At 40.7% G+C, this 14,028-nt stretch overlaps 1 pseudogene; it reads left to right on the plus strand.

Annotated features, from left to right (window-relative positions):
• Positions 1 to 367: 367 nt before the first annotated feature.
• The window catches only part of LOC140515185 (cytochrome P450 2C19-like), a 32,341-nt pseudogene continuing 18,680 nt past the window's right edge, over positions 368 to 14,028 (plus strand).

Genomic DNA, 14,028 nt, shown 5'->3' on the forward strand with positions numbered 1-14,028 from the left:
GGGATCTGGGACCTTCCCTGCTGGTAATTTTGCCCCAGAGGTCTCAAGTTTGATTTTTAAAATGCAAATAAACTTAAAAGCATTGCTGAATTGAAAAATAGTTTTTTGTATATATAATTAATTATACTGTATTATATACGTATTATATTATATTATGTATATTATTATGATTAACTATATTTGTATATATGAATTAATTATAATTGCATATACAAATAAATTGTGTATATACAAATTTTGTACGTAGAAATAGTTTTAGTTGTTTTAAATGAATATTACTATTAAAATTATAATGTATGGGTCAATGAAACCTATCTCCAAGACATATCTGGAGATGTGTCTACAGTCAGTGACAACTAGATATTTTAGGGAAAAAAATTCTGGTATAGATGAACAGGAAATAATGTTTTATGTTAAATGTGAAGGGGAAATTCAAAGTTTTAACCCTAGTGCATTTTTTTCAGCTGTCATAATTTCCTTGCTTTTTCAGATGGAAAGAAATTGAAATCTTACTGTGTTTCATTTGTAAAGGAGAAAAACCCCAGAAGAACATTAGCATAGTGAGCTTTGTATTTTGCAGATATTCAGGAGCAGCATGTGGCCTGGTCATTGTGGTCACATATCCATCTCTCATTCACATCATATACCTGTACACTGAGCACCTGACATCTTCCACACTGTTACTCCCCACTGCTTTAGGCTTTTACAAATTTATTACCCATTCTGAGTTTTTAAGGGCCTGCTGGCATCTGTATAAAAATGAAGATGCAGATGAAGTACTTCAGGGATGTGCATACTAAATATTAAAGATTTTAGCAAAGAATGAACCCACAGTTACCCACTTCCTTCCCAACAACTCAAGATTTCCTGAATAAAACTTTAATGGATCCTGTAAGTCCTTCCCATGAAAGCTGGGAGTGACCACAGCTTAAAAAGCCCATGATCTCCCTCTGTACCTGAGGTCATCCCCAGTCATCCTGATCTATATCTTGCTAATGGACCCAGATGTCTCCAGAGGAGAACATGAGGTTGGTGACCTTGCCTATCCCTCCCTCACTTAAATCTGATTCGCTGGCATATCATGGCATCACATCCCTGTTGTCATGGTCCTCTTCGAGGATGAAGGACAAACACAATGGGTCAAGAAAGTTTTTTATGTTACATAAGTGCCCTCAGTCTTGGAATAGATTTAGAAACACCTCCTCTCAGCAGAATTGTAAAGTACTATTGGATATGGCAAACACTGTCAAAGTCCTAGATGCGTTGGTTTTGTTTCATGTTTGTTGAACGTATTGATTGTAAGGGGAGGGGGAATCATATAGGAAAATAACTGTGGAATGTAAGGAACAAATACAATCAGTAAAACTTTAAACAACAAATATAATGGCTCCTGATACTCTCAAATACCCAACTTCAGAACAAGGGTAGGGTTCTCTTTATCTCATTGGCAAGCTAAAGTCCACTGTAAGCTTACTCTGGATATCAAGGAATCATTAGCTGATTATCTTGTTTTTGCAGTCCTCCCAGCTTTGGATTCTAAGCCTTGTATTACATTAGTAATAAAGAAGAGTATAAATGGATACATCTGTGGTCATTGCTCTTGGCTTGTTGCTCTCTGTGTCATTTCTGCTTCTCATTTCATCATGGACAAAGGGCTTTGGAAGAGGGAAGCTTCCACCTGGTCCTGTTCCTCTTCCCATTATTGGCAACATACTGCAGCTGGACCTCAAGAACATCCCAGAATCTCTTTGCATGGTAAGAAAACAGTTCTGCTCTTGGTGTCATTCCTGATTCTAGAGGCTGCAAATTTGTTCTGGGAGACTGTCATCAAGCAGCTCATTCTAATGAATAGAGCATGTTAGAGTAGGTAGGTACGTACCTTGTAGGTTTTCTTGACCATATTTGGATTCATTGTTTCAGCAGTAGCTGGTGATATCCAGTTCCTGAAGGTATGGATGAGATCCATTCTGCAAAAAGTACCATCTGCTATCATGCTCACATTGACCTTGCAAAGTTCTAGGAGAAAATGCCTTCAGTCCCGCTAAAAATCTCACAAAAAATGCCATCAGTCTCATTAAAATGCTTACTGTCTACCATAGGAAGAAAGGGAGTATTTAAAGTACCTGATTATTTCTGTTTCCTGAAGAATGAGTAGGTCCTGCAAACAGGAGGGTTCTCCAGTCTTTGTGGGATCAGAGTGGAGAATATTTTCCTTGAACTTTCCTTCACAGGGGCCCTCAGGAACTCCTATGTGCAGCCACAGTCCTTGAATGTAAGTGTGCCTGGCTGCAAGTAAGCCCAGCCTCAAGAGGAACCAATAAGTTCTAAACTCGGACCCATAGATGTCAAAGCCTTTGAAAAGTAGCCTGGGGTGGTAGAAAAGACATTGAATTTTGGAATTAGAAAGGTCTGGGTTGAAGTGTAGATTCTGACATTTACTAGTTTTGTGCCTCTGGCAAGTCATGATGACCTCTCTGGACCTCAGTTTCCTATGTCTGTATGAGGATATTATCAATAAATGTCCTATCTGCCTCATGGGATTGTGAGAAAAGATTGACATATGAAAGTTGACATCTCAGAAGAAAACTATCTGATTTTGACCTGGTAGATTGCCAAGCTGATACGTTTACCATATCCTTCCCAAACATACCCTGATCTTTGGGGCCTCAGTTTTGTCATCTGTGAAATTTTGATTGGTTTAGAAGAGGATTTCTTAATCTTGGGACCATGAACTCCTAGTGTGTCTGTAGATAGATTTCACAGGTTCTATGAGCTTGGATGGGGATAATGACAACTTTATTTTATTTTAATATAGGTGGTTTCATTTGTAATCCTTTGTATTTCATTCTAAAAATATCATTCAGAGGAGTATAGAGACTTCACCAGATTATGAGAACAGTCCATGACAGAAAAAGGGTTAAGAACCTCTGGTTTAAATGATGTCTAAGGTCTCTACTTGAACTAAATCTATTATGCAATGATTCTGTTTTGTAGGATTTCTGTTGGAATGAGAACCCTTCTCTGCTCCAGAATTTTACTGACATCATTTTCCCTATCCCCCATCTTTGCTGTTCTCAAAGCTTTAGATGAATAAGAATAATGTTGATGAAAACAGTAACATTTATACAGTGATTTAAGATTGCCAAATATTTTACAATCATCATCTTATTATTCTCCCAAGAACCCTTAAGCCTAGGAATTATTATTACCCTCATTTTACAGATGAGGAAACTGAGGCCGACAGAGGTTAATTGATTTACCTGGGGTCATCTAGCTTTTAAATATCTGAAACTGGATTTTTAGTAAAGTCTTCTTGATTCTAGGTCTAGTACTGTATCCACTATGGCACCTACCTATGAAAAATAAGCTCAAGTTCTCAGGAACGTTGGAGATACTGAACCAAGATTATAAATTTTGCCTCATTAACCAGTCTTCAGGCTGCTAGCCAAACAAGGCACAGAATGAAATTTAAGCCTTTTGACCCATCTATGGCTTGGGTTGGGTTCATGGGTTGTATCATCCTCTCTGTAATAAATGTCAGAAATGTTTTGAAGGATCTGATAATGGATTGAGAACTTCTCCAATAAGGTCAACAATGGTAATCCATGCTGTTTACCACCTGATTCAGTGATGACCTTCTCACTACTGGTCACATCTCTTTTCACAGCTAGGAAAAGATTATGGTCCAGTGTTCACTCTACAATTGGGTCTTGAGCGTGTTGTTGTGTTACATGGATACAAGACAGAGAAAGAAGCTCTGATTGATCATGGGGACAAGTTTGCTGACAGAGGCCATATACCAATATTCGAAATTGTGAACAATGGATTAGGTAAGTTTCTGCTTGTTGTAGAGGAAGAAGAGAAAGACAAGACTAGTATTCTGAGATATTGGTGGAAGTAGACCCACTTTCAAATCAAAGCCCCCAGAGCAGTGATATGTTGGGGAGAATGAAATGAGTGCTTTTGAAGCCATTTGTCTTTTCTCTAGGGCAGCAGCTGCATAGCTTCATTATGTGGTATAGCCTGTTAAAGTAGGAAGATAGAGACTAAGGGAAAAATAAAAAGACAGACAGACAGAACCACACAGAGAGAGACAGAGACAGAGAGACAGAGACACAGAGAAAGAAATAAAGAGAGAGAAAAGGAAAGAAAGAAAAAAGGGGAGAGAGAGAGAAAGAAAGTAAAGAAGAAAGAGAAAGAAAGAAGGGAGAGGGCAGGAAAGGAAGAAAAGCAGAAATAGAGAAAGAATGGAAGGAACCAAAGAAAGAAAGAAAGAAGGAAAGACACAAAGACAGAGAATGATTGTGGGGTGGAAGAGTCCTGAGGGAGAAGAGAGATCTACTCCCCCCTATCTATCCTTTACAGTTTGCTGTAATCATTCACCATCACATGTGACTTTTGTCTTCGGAGATCCATTCTTCTAGTTCATTTTTTAGTTGGTTGCAGTTTTCTCCTTGCTGTTCAGAGATCTAGTGCTCAGCTGTCAAACACCTATATTATTGTCTTCCTACTGGACAATGACCACAACTTTACGTAACCTGGGATTCCTAGGAACATGTCTCCTGTCAATGTGACCTGTGTCTTCTCCATCTTCTCTATGAATATGTCATAAGAGACATTGTCAGATGCCTTGGTCTGATCTGCATCTAGTCTGTCAGGGCATTGCCTAGATCTACTAGTTTGATAATAGAATAAAAAAAGTATTAGAATATTTCAGCAAGACCTATTCTTGACGAACCCATGGTGACTCTTAGTGACCACCCTTTCTAAGTGTTTGCAAGCCAACCTCTCTTAAGAGTAGTAAGAAAGCCAGTAACTGATATGAGATTACACACTGTGTAGGACATTGAGATCTTTGTCTTGACATGTGATATCTCTTGCTTGGCATAGCGGAAAAGGTGAGTGGTAGCCAATAGATATACAAGAATTAGAAAATTTATCATCAAATGGATGAAATGAAGTGTGTGGTCAGGGATTTGCTACCTGCCACCAGTAATAGGTATATCAAAATTACTTCAGTCTGCAAGGATAATGATCATCCAAAATGTTGAGCTTTGAAGACCAAACTAGGTACAGTATAGCCAGGGTGGATCAGAGTCCATATGAAGGAAAGGTATCTATACATTTTGAAATAGTCTTAAAAATTATCTGGGTACTTCTGGAAAGGTCCCCTTACTTAGGCTACTAGACCCCAAATTAGGACCATGGCATTCTCTGAGTTACAGTCTGGCAGTCGTTTCTGATAATGTTTGTCATTACCACTCCTGACAACCTGACCAGAAGGCAAACTCATTTCTCTGCTACAGCAAAAGCAGGACACTTGCAGTAGGGACATTTGAGTAAATCAAGGTGGGAAATGAATGAATTCATCAACAACAACAGCTAACAAATATAGTACCTACTATGTGCTAAGTGGTTTACAAATATTATCTCATTTGATCTTGAAACAACTCCAGTGATGGGTACTATTGTAACTCTTCATTTTACAGGCAAGGAAACTGAGGCAACGAGCAGGTAAGTGCCTAGCTCAACTAGTAAGTACCTAAGGCTAGATGTGAACTCAGAGCTTTTGACTGCAGGTCGTGCATTCTGTCCATTGTGCCACGTAGCTGCTTTGCTTATTAGAGAGGAGTTTATCTGTAAAAAAAAAAAAAAAAAAAAAAAAAAAGATCTGGGATATCTTAATGGATTGTAAGCTTGGCATAAATCAGCAGTACAACCTGGAAGCCCATGGTTGCTGGTAATGGCCTCCTGCAAAAGATGAGATTTGAGCTGAGTGTTAAAGGAGACCAAAGAAAGTAGCAGGAAGGAGAACATCAAAGCCATGGGAGGAGGGAAAGGGGAAGAAGAGAGCCAGTGTGAAGGTACAGAAAGGAGTATTACATGTGAGGAGTTGGTGTATAGAGTTTGTAGAAGGGAGCAAGATGTAGGAAGATTTGCACCTATCATGTGCCAAGCAGTGGATTAAGAGTTGGGAGATGTAAAGACAAATGTGACTATAGTCAATGCCTGAAGGAACTTATAGTTGGATGAGGTGGGGATGAGACAACAAGTACGTTAACATACATATGGATAGGTAGATATTCATGTATGTTTTGTGTATATTTATATAGACATATACATATGTATTATAGCATACATACACAGAACACACACACATACAATTGAGGCAAGGTGAGGATGCTAGCAACTATGGAGATCAGCCTGATTCTACAAGGTGGTACTTAAGCTGAGCTGAGGATTCTGGGAGACTGAAGCAAGGATGATACCAAGAAGGAGAACCGCAGATAAGGAACAGTAAAAAACTTTATTCACCTTAATGTGGTTGGAGAGGAATAATGTGCAGTAAGTTTGAAAGGGCAGGTTGGACCCAGGTTGTGAAGGCCTTTAACAGGGGAGTTGATATATAGAACCACAGAGTTTGTTGAGTAGCAGAATGATAAGTTTAGCTTAGAACTTGAGAAAAATCACTTTAGTTGTCTTTCTGGCTGGAAGAGGACCAACATAATATCGCTGTGTCAGGGTCAAAGTACTGTGTGTCTGACTGTGGCAGATCAGTCTAATTGCTCTGGTAGCTAGGTGAATCCTAGCTGTTTACCCATGCTGTTTATCACCTGATTGAATGATGACTCTCTCACTGTTGCCAATTTCTCTTTTCACAGCTAGCAAAAGATTATGATCCAGTATTCATTATGCAGTTGGGTGTTGCATGTGTTGTGTTACATAAGTATGAGGCAGTGAAAGAAGCTCTGCTTGATCATGGGGACAAGATATAAAGACAAATATGAATGTAGTCAGTGCCCTCAAGGAGTTTATAGTTGGATGGAGTGGGGTAGCTAGGTGAAAGATGAATGGGAGAGAGTAGACTGGACCCAGAAATATTGCAATATTCCAGGCAAAACAGTGATGAAGGTGTGTACTAGAGGCATGGATCGATGTGTGAAGAGAAGGGAACAGTTGTGAAAGCTGATGTCCAGGCAGGTAGGTGATGAAGTGGATAGATTCCTGGCCTTGGAATTGGGAGGACCTTAATTCAATTCTGGCTTCATACACTTGTCACTTACTAGCTGTGTCACCCTGGGCAACTCAATTAATCCCCACTGCCTCACCAATAAAAAAAAAAGAAAAAAAAAGACAGTTGATATAGAGATAGGAATGATGAAGCAACTAATTATGTGATAAAGAAGGAAGAGTTAAGACTCAAGGATCCCAATGAGGTTGTGAACCTGAGTGACTGGAAGCCTGGTGGTTCCCTCCACAGAAATAGGGAAGGAGAGTAGAAGGGGAGCTTTGGGTGAGGAAGACAGTGAATTCAATTTTGGATGTAATGAATTTGAGATGTCTACAGGAAGTACAGAAATAGGAACATGAAAAGTAGTGTTTATCCTGTTATTTTCATTTAATTTCATGATCTGGGATGCTAAGAACCAATGATTTTGATCAGGATTCCTGAGTCCTAAGCTTAGTCTGAGAGTTAGCCCTTCCTGACTTTAGGTGAGTCACTAAATCTTTCTCAGATGTATAAAATGAGTGGAAGGGATTAGACAATTTCTTTCTTTCTTTTTTTTGGAGGTTTATATCTCTTTTTTATTTATTATTTTACAATTTATTTATCTGTTTTCAACATTTATTTCCACAAAATTTTGAGTTCCAAATTCTCTCCCCGTTTCTCCCTTCCCCCACCTCAAAACGTTGAGCATTCTAATTACCCCTATCACCAATCTGCTTTCCCTTCTAACATCCCTCCTTCCCTTATCCCCATCTTCTCTTTTGTCCTGTAGGGTAAGATAAATTTCTATTCCCCATTACTTGTATTTCTTATTTCCTAGTTGCATGCAAAAACAATGCTCAACAGTTGCTCCTAAAACTTCGAGTTCCAACTTCTCTTCCTCCCTCCCTCCCCACCCATCCCCATTGGGAAGGCAAGCAATTCAATGTAGGCCACATCTGTGTTTTGCAAATGACTTCCATAATACTCGTGTTGTGTAAGACTAACTATATTTCCCTCCATCCTATCCTGCCCCCCATTTCTTCTATTCTCTCTTTTGACCCTGTCCCTCCCCAAGAGCGTTGACTTCTAATTGCTCCTTTCTCCCATTGCCCTCCCTTTCATCATCCCCCCGCCCCCCCCCCCCTCCCCCCGCTTCTCCCCTTCTCCTCCACTTTCCCAGAGCTGTGCAGTGCAGCCAAGGCTGGGCTAGGCTCTGCTCTGCGTCTGTCAGGACAGATGTTTCCCGTCACCCTTTCAGGTCATCCTGGGCGGGAAATCTCCTCCACTCTGTTGTTCTCCAGTTCTGCTGCTCTAGAATTTGTTGAGAGTCTTTGGGCTGTGGGGGGAGAGTTATCATATGTGTGTCTTTCTACTCCACCATCTTGGACTAGACAATTTCTAAGATCTCTTGCTTATACCAGCCTATGATTCCGTGAAATCAGATACAGAAAAATGGCAAAAGTTTAAATTTTTCCAAGACCAATTGTTCAAAGTCCTTTCCTTATTTCTTCATTTGCACTGAAGAGGACTTGCTTTTCTCCCTCCCTCCCTCCCTTCTTTTCTTCCTCAGTCCCTCCCTCCCTCCCTTCCTTCCTTCCTTCCTTGCTTCCTTCCTTCCTTCCTTCCTTCCTTCCTTCCTTCCTTCCTTCCTTCCTTCCTTCCTTCCTTCCTTCCTTCCTTTCTTCCTCTCCCTCTCTTTCTTTCTTTCTTTCTTTCTTTCTTTCTTTCTCTCTCTTTCTCTCTCTCTCTCTCTCTCTCTCTCTTTCTTTCATTCTCTCTTTCTTTCTTTTCTGAGGCAGAACAGGAAGTACTTAGCAAGCAGAGTTAGCCATGTTATGAGATCAAGGGTATGTGTTAATGAATGAAATTTGTGAGTTTGGCATCAGTGAAAGAGAGAGCAGAAGCCCTTTGCTGGGGATCTCAACTTTGCCCCAGATCCTGGGAGGCCTGATGTTGTTAGCTTCTACTTTTTCCCGAGACATAGTTAATGAACCCAAAATGAATTCCAAGAAATACTAGTCACTTTCTTGTTGTAGGTTTCCTTATGAAGGCTCTTGAAGCAGAGGGCAAAAAATTTGATTGGTTCCATGGACAAAAGATTGTAGGCAGAAGTACAGGTCCCAAGGTATGGGCAGTTGGGTGAAGTTCTCATCCTACGGCTGGAATCACAGGGTGATATCTGGAGGTAGGAAGGTGTGATACATTTAGGGAAAGAAGGATATGTTATGCTAACTTTTAGTATTTGTGTATCATGTGCCTACCATAAAGGTGTGTGTGCACCTTTTCCATTGTTCAAATTAGCTACGATTCTTTGTATGCCTGTTATATTTTGTTTTGACTCAACAATGATTTCCCCATAAAAAACAGTGCTAAATAATACCTTTCCTTAGGGACAGAAAGCTCAGAAAAGCCATCTGATCCAAGGATTGCTACAGAGCTTATGTAACTTTCTGTTCTTACTGAGGGCACCTCTTGTTGCTCAATCATTTCAGTCCTGTCTGATTCTCCATGACCCCATTTGGAGTTTTCTTTCAAAGATAGGTTTGCCGTTTCCTTCTCTAGAACATTTCATAGATGAAGAATTGGGGCAGGCAAGGTTAAGTGACTTGCTCTGTGTCACATAAATAGTAAGTGTGAGGCTGTATTTGAACTCATGAAAATGAGTGTTCTTGACTCCAGGTGTAGTACTCTATCCACTGATCCACCTAACAACCCACAAAAGTACAAGAAACAGCCTCTCACTGTTTGGTTCCTGGGTGAAATAGGAGGACTAGGTCTGCAAGACATCATAATACTTTATGTTCCCTGGGTCAAAAGATGCAGAGGTAGAAGCTTGTTTACTCTACAAACATTCAGGGCCTCAAAAATATATCTTTATCCTACCTTCCCTCTTTGTAGCCACTTCATTCAAAGGAGGGGGATGTGGATGCAGGGCCACCTAATGTGTTTCTGATATGATGTAGAGAGAATGTGTGTGGGAAGGGACAGAAAACAGTGTTGGTAGAGGAGAAAGCAAATTGACCCCTCCCCCATTTCATTCTCTTGTCCTAGAACAAGGAGTGTGACTCAAGGGCCCTTGGACATGAACTTTTTGACATGAGCTGTAGGAGATTTTGGAGTCTAAAGTTTCTCTTCTTCCTGTTCCCCTTTACAGGTGTTGTTGTAAGCAATGGAGAAAGATGGAAGGAAATCCGCCGTTTCACCCTCATGACCCTGAGGAATTTTGGAATGGGGAAGAGGAGCATTGAAGAGAGAGTCCAAGAAGAGGCCAAGTACCTTGTGGAGGAGTTAAAGAAAACAAAAGGTTGCTGTTTCTTTGCTTTGTTACCCCTGACCTTAGAAAAATCCTTCCTCTCCCTGGTAACCTATGCAGACTGAGGCTGGTCCAAGAATTTACTGTTGTCTGAAACTACCATGTTAGCACTTTGGGGTCCATCCTGGGGATATGCCCATATTGTGTGTATATTCCTAGAAAACCTGAAGGGTCAGGGTGGCTGTGAGAAGAGATGAGAGGCAGTGTGGCTCTGGTAAGGACTTCATGCTAATCTTGTGAGGAGGCAGTGTGGGGAGGAAAGTTTAGGTGGTTGACTTTCTGTGCTTTTATTCCTTTTCAGATGGAGTAGAGCTCACAAGAACCTAATAGCACTGGTTCAGTTAGTTACCTTTGGTCAACAACTCCAGGGGGACAAGACATTGCTTTAGGATTATTTTGAGTAGTCCAGGGATTTTCTTGATATTTTCTGACCAGCTGGAGGAAGAGAATGGGACTGAGAACATTGCTAGGAAGGCAGTGAGTTGACTCAGCAGCATCTCTTGGAAGCTCCTTCTCTTCACCCTTCCTCCTCCTCCCTGATCTCAGCTATCTAACAGAGGGGTTGTCTTCCTTCTATGAAATATGAAACTTAGGGGCCCATTGGGGTCTGGAGGAAGCATAAGTAGAAATGCTGATGCCATAAATTCTATGGGATAACGTTTTATACTGTAAAAGGCAAAACCTATGTGTACTGTGTGTGTGTGTGTGTGTGTGTGTGTGTTTGTGTGTGTGTGTATCAGTAAGCACCCCAACATGCACCGCGGGTCCTGCTATCACAGGTTCTTAGATCTGCATTCATAAAAAGGGAAACAACATTCAAGGGGTTAACAATCACTTTAATCAAGTACAGGTATCATTCCTTTAACCAAGTACATATATTATTCAGTTAGTTCAGGGAATCAGCACCCTAAATTTCAAAGAAAATAGAGAGAAATCAGAAGAACAACAGACATGGCTTCCTCTGCCTGAATGCAACAGGCAATTGGACCAGAACTGTTTGACCATCATTACCAGAGAAGGAAGCACAACATCTGGTTTCTCAAAACCAATGGGCTCCTTTAGCAGCTTCCCAGTCCTCACCTGGCACTCAAGCCTTCTTTTCAAAAACTTAGCCCCATAGTAAAACCTCACCCTCACAGTATTTATACCATTTTGAGAGCCAAAGGGCATCCCAACGCTTGAAAACCAGTGCCTCATTAACAAAAGCTGTGGGTGTTCCTACAAATCTTCTCTAATCAAAACCCCTTAATGGGCAGGCCCATTAATGCTTGGGGAAGATCTTTAATCACATTAACAATACAAACACATATACTGTTTCTAATTAATGAAACTCTGTATTTTACTCCTAATAAAGATTCTTGATTGATGAGTGGAAGATTCAATCAGGCACTTGAGTACACTAAAACAGAAGCAGCAAAAGATCCTAATTTTTCTTGCCATTACAGTGTGTATGTGTGTGTGTGTGAGTGTGAGTGTGAGTGTGAGTGTGTGTTGAGTGGCAGGAACTGGGTAGTAGTTGCTACTGGTACTGTCAGATTTTTCTCTTAATTAGATATATGGACTCTCCTAGTCCAGAATACTTCATCAGGAATACTATAAGAATAAAATGAGAACAGCATTCTCACACCACTGTGGAACATAGGACTTTTGCCTCACTCTGTGTGGATGTTGTCTCCCCATTACGATGTGAGCCCTCTGAGGACAGGGACTGTTTTACTTTTGTCTGTGTACCCGTGGTGCTTAGCACAGAGCTCCGTAAGAGCTTAGGAATGGATGGTGGATTGGTTGATTGATACTCTCCTCAGTTCCCTCTATAATGCTTTTCTCTCCTGGCTCATCTTCCTTTCTTGTTTTGGCTTCTCAGTATTCTTTTGTGGGGTGATTATCCACCTTCTGTCCCCTAATTGTGAGTATCTCCAAGACTCTGTCCTTGGCCCTCTTTAATGTGACCACCACCTCAACCACCATCTCCCCTCTGACCCTGATGGCGACAGCCCAGGACCTCCAAACCCAAGAGCCTGGAGAATAGCAATACTTTCACTCTAGTGTCCACAGCCATTCCCTTGGGGAGATGCAATTTAGCAAGTACTCCCAGAGGTGCTAAGCCACATACGTTGGAAAATATTTACAAAATGAATACAAAGTAATTTGGGGAGGAGAAACATCTGAATGATCCAGGCTGGTCCAATCACCTCTACCTTGACGACCATCTCCTCTTTGACCCTGATGGAGGTAGCCCAGGCCCCTTGAGACCAAGAGCTTGGGAATAGCTTGGGAATAGCAATGTCCTCCCTACCTCCAAATCACCCCTAAAACATTCTCTACAGTTCTCATAGGGAGGAGAAATCATTGTGGAGAAATATGTCTTATTACCACTAGCAACAACTAATGACCAGCTACTGCCAACATGTAGAAAATTACAAGGGCCATGGAAGTGGCAGCAATCTCTAAACCCTTGGTCTTGGTCCAGCCCTTACAGTTCCCATCTAGGAAAGCAACACTAGTGAGAGACAGGCCTGTCCATTTCCACAAATTGCCATCCAGTTTTTATTTACATGGTAGATTAAAGAATATCAGGTAAATTAGAAACAAAAATAGAACAAGGAAAATGGTTAAAGCTGTGGGGCACCCTGAGGGAGAGACAAGGCAATCAACCTTCTCCACCTTGACATTATCACTCCTTGCACATCTCAAGACCCTGAACATAAGAGCATTTGGAATAGTAAGGTTTCTTGTCCAGTGCTTGCAACCCTCATCCTGGGATTACTGATTGAAATGAAATGAAATATAATTTGAAGACAGACATGATGATTTCTGAAAGAAAAAACTGGTGAAGTTGAGGTGATGAAAAGAAATTTAGAAATTGGAAGTGATGCAATATGATAGGAAGAGCATTGTATTTGGGGCGAGGCGAGAATTTGGGTTGAATTCGACTTCTTGATCCCTCCTCGTTGTGGCATAAATCAGTTAATTTTCTTGAGTCTCAACAAACTCTTCTATAAAATGGGAATTATTCTATTTGTAGTTGGCATTCTTATGTGGATCAAATCAGATGCTTCATAAAGGGTTGTTTATTTTCAAAGTTGCTTTATCCAATAAATGCCAGCCACATTATGAGCTAGAGGGGAAATCAGGACAGTTTACTCCTACCTAAAGGCAGGCAAGTCTTCCTTTTGATCATAGTGGCAACATTAAAGTCTTTATCTCTCTCCTTCCTTCTTTTGTAGGATTACCATGTGACCCCACATTCATCCTCGTGTGTGCTCCTTGCAATGTAATCTGCCCTATCATTTTCCAGAAACATTTTGACTACAAAGACCAGAAATTTCTATTTTTAATGAAACTCTTAGAAGAGAACATAAAGATTATAAGTTCCCCATGGATTCAGGTGAGAGCATGGTTGTCTCCTTTTGGAGCTCACAATATTTTTTTTCTTTACTTTAAAGAAACTACTGCATAGGGCAAGGCTAGAGTTCATCATGTATTCCATTGGGAGGTACAACAGTGCCTTGCTGGGATGGGGTAACATTTTCTTCTTCATTGACAGGGACTAAAGAGAGAGAAGGTCACCCTTAAGTGGTGTGATTTGAGGGACATTATAAGGTCCCTCCCTGGAGCAATTCACCCACTGGTCCTAGGGACTGAATGTTAAAGTTCATATTACTCTAGAGAAGCTGACTTTTCCTTGTGCACCTGAGTTTGGATCAGGTTAGCAGATGAGTTA

The sequence above is a fragment of the Notamacropus eugenii genome, chromosome 1, assembly GCF_028372415.1.
Source record: "Notamacropus eugenii isolate mMacEug1 chromosome 1, mMacEug1.pri_v2, whole genome shotgun sequence".
Taxonomy (NCBI): domain Eukaryota; kingdom Metazoa; phylum Chordata; class Mammalia; order Diprotodontia; family Macropodidae; genus Notamacropus; species Notamacropus eugenii.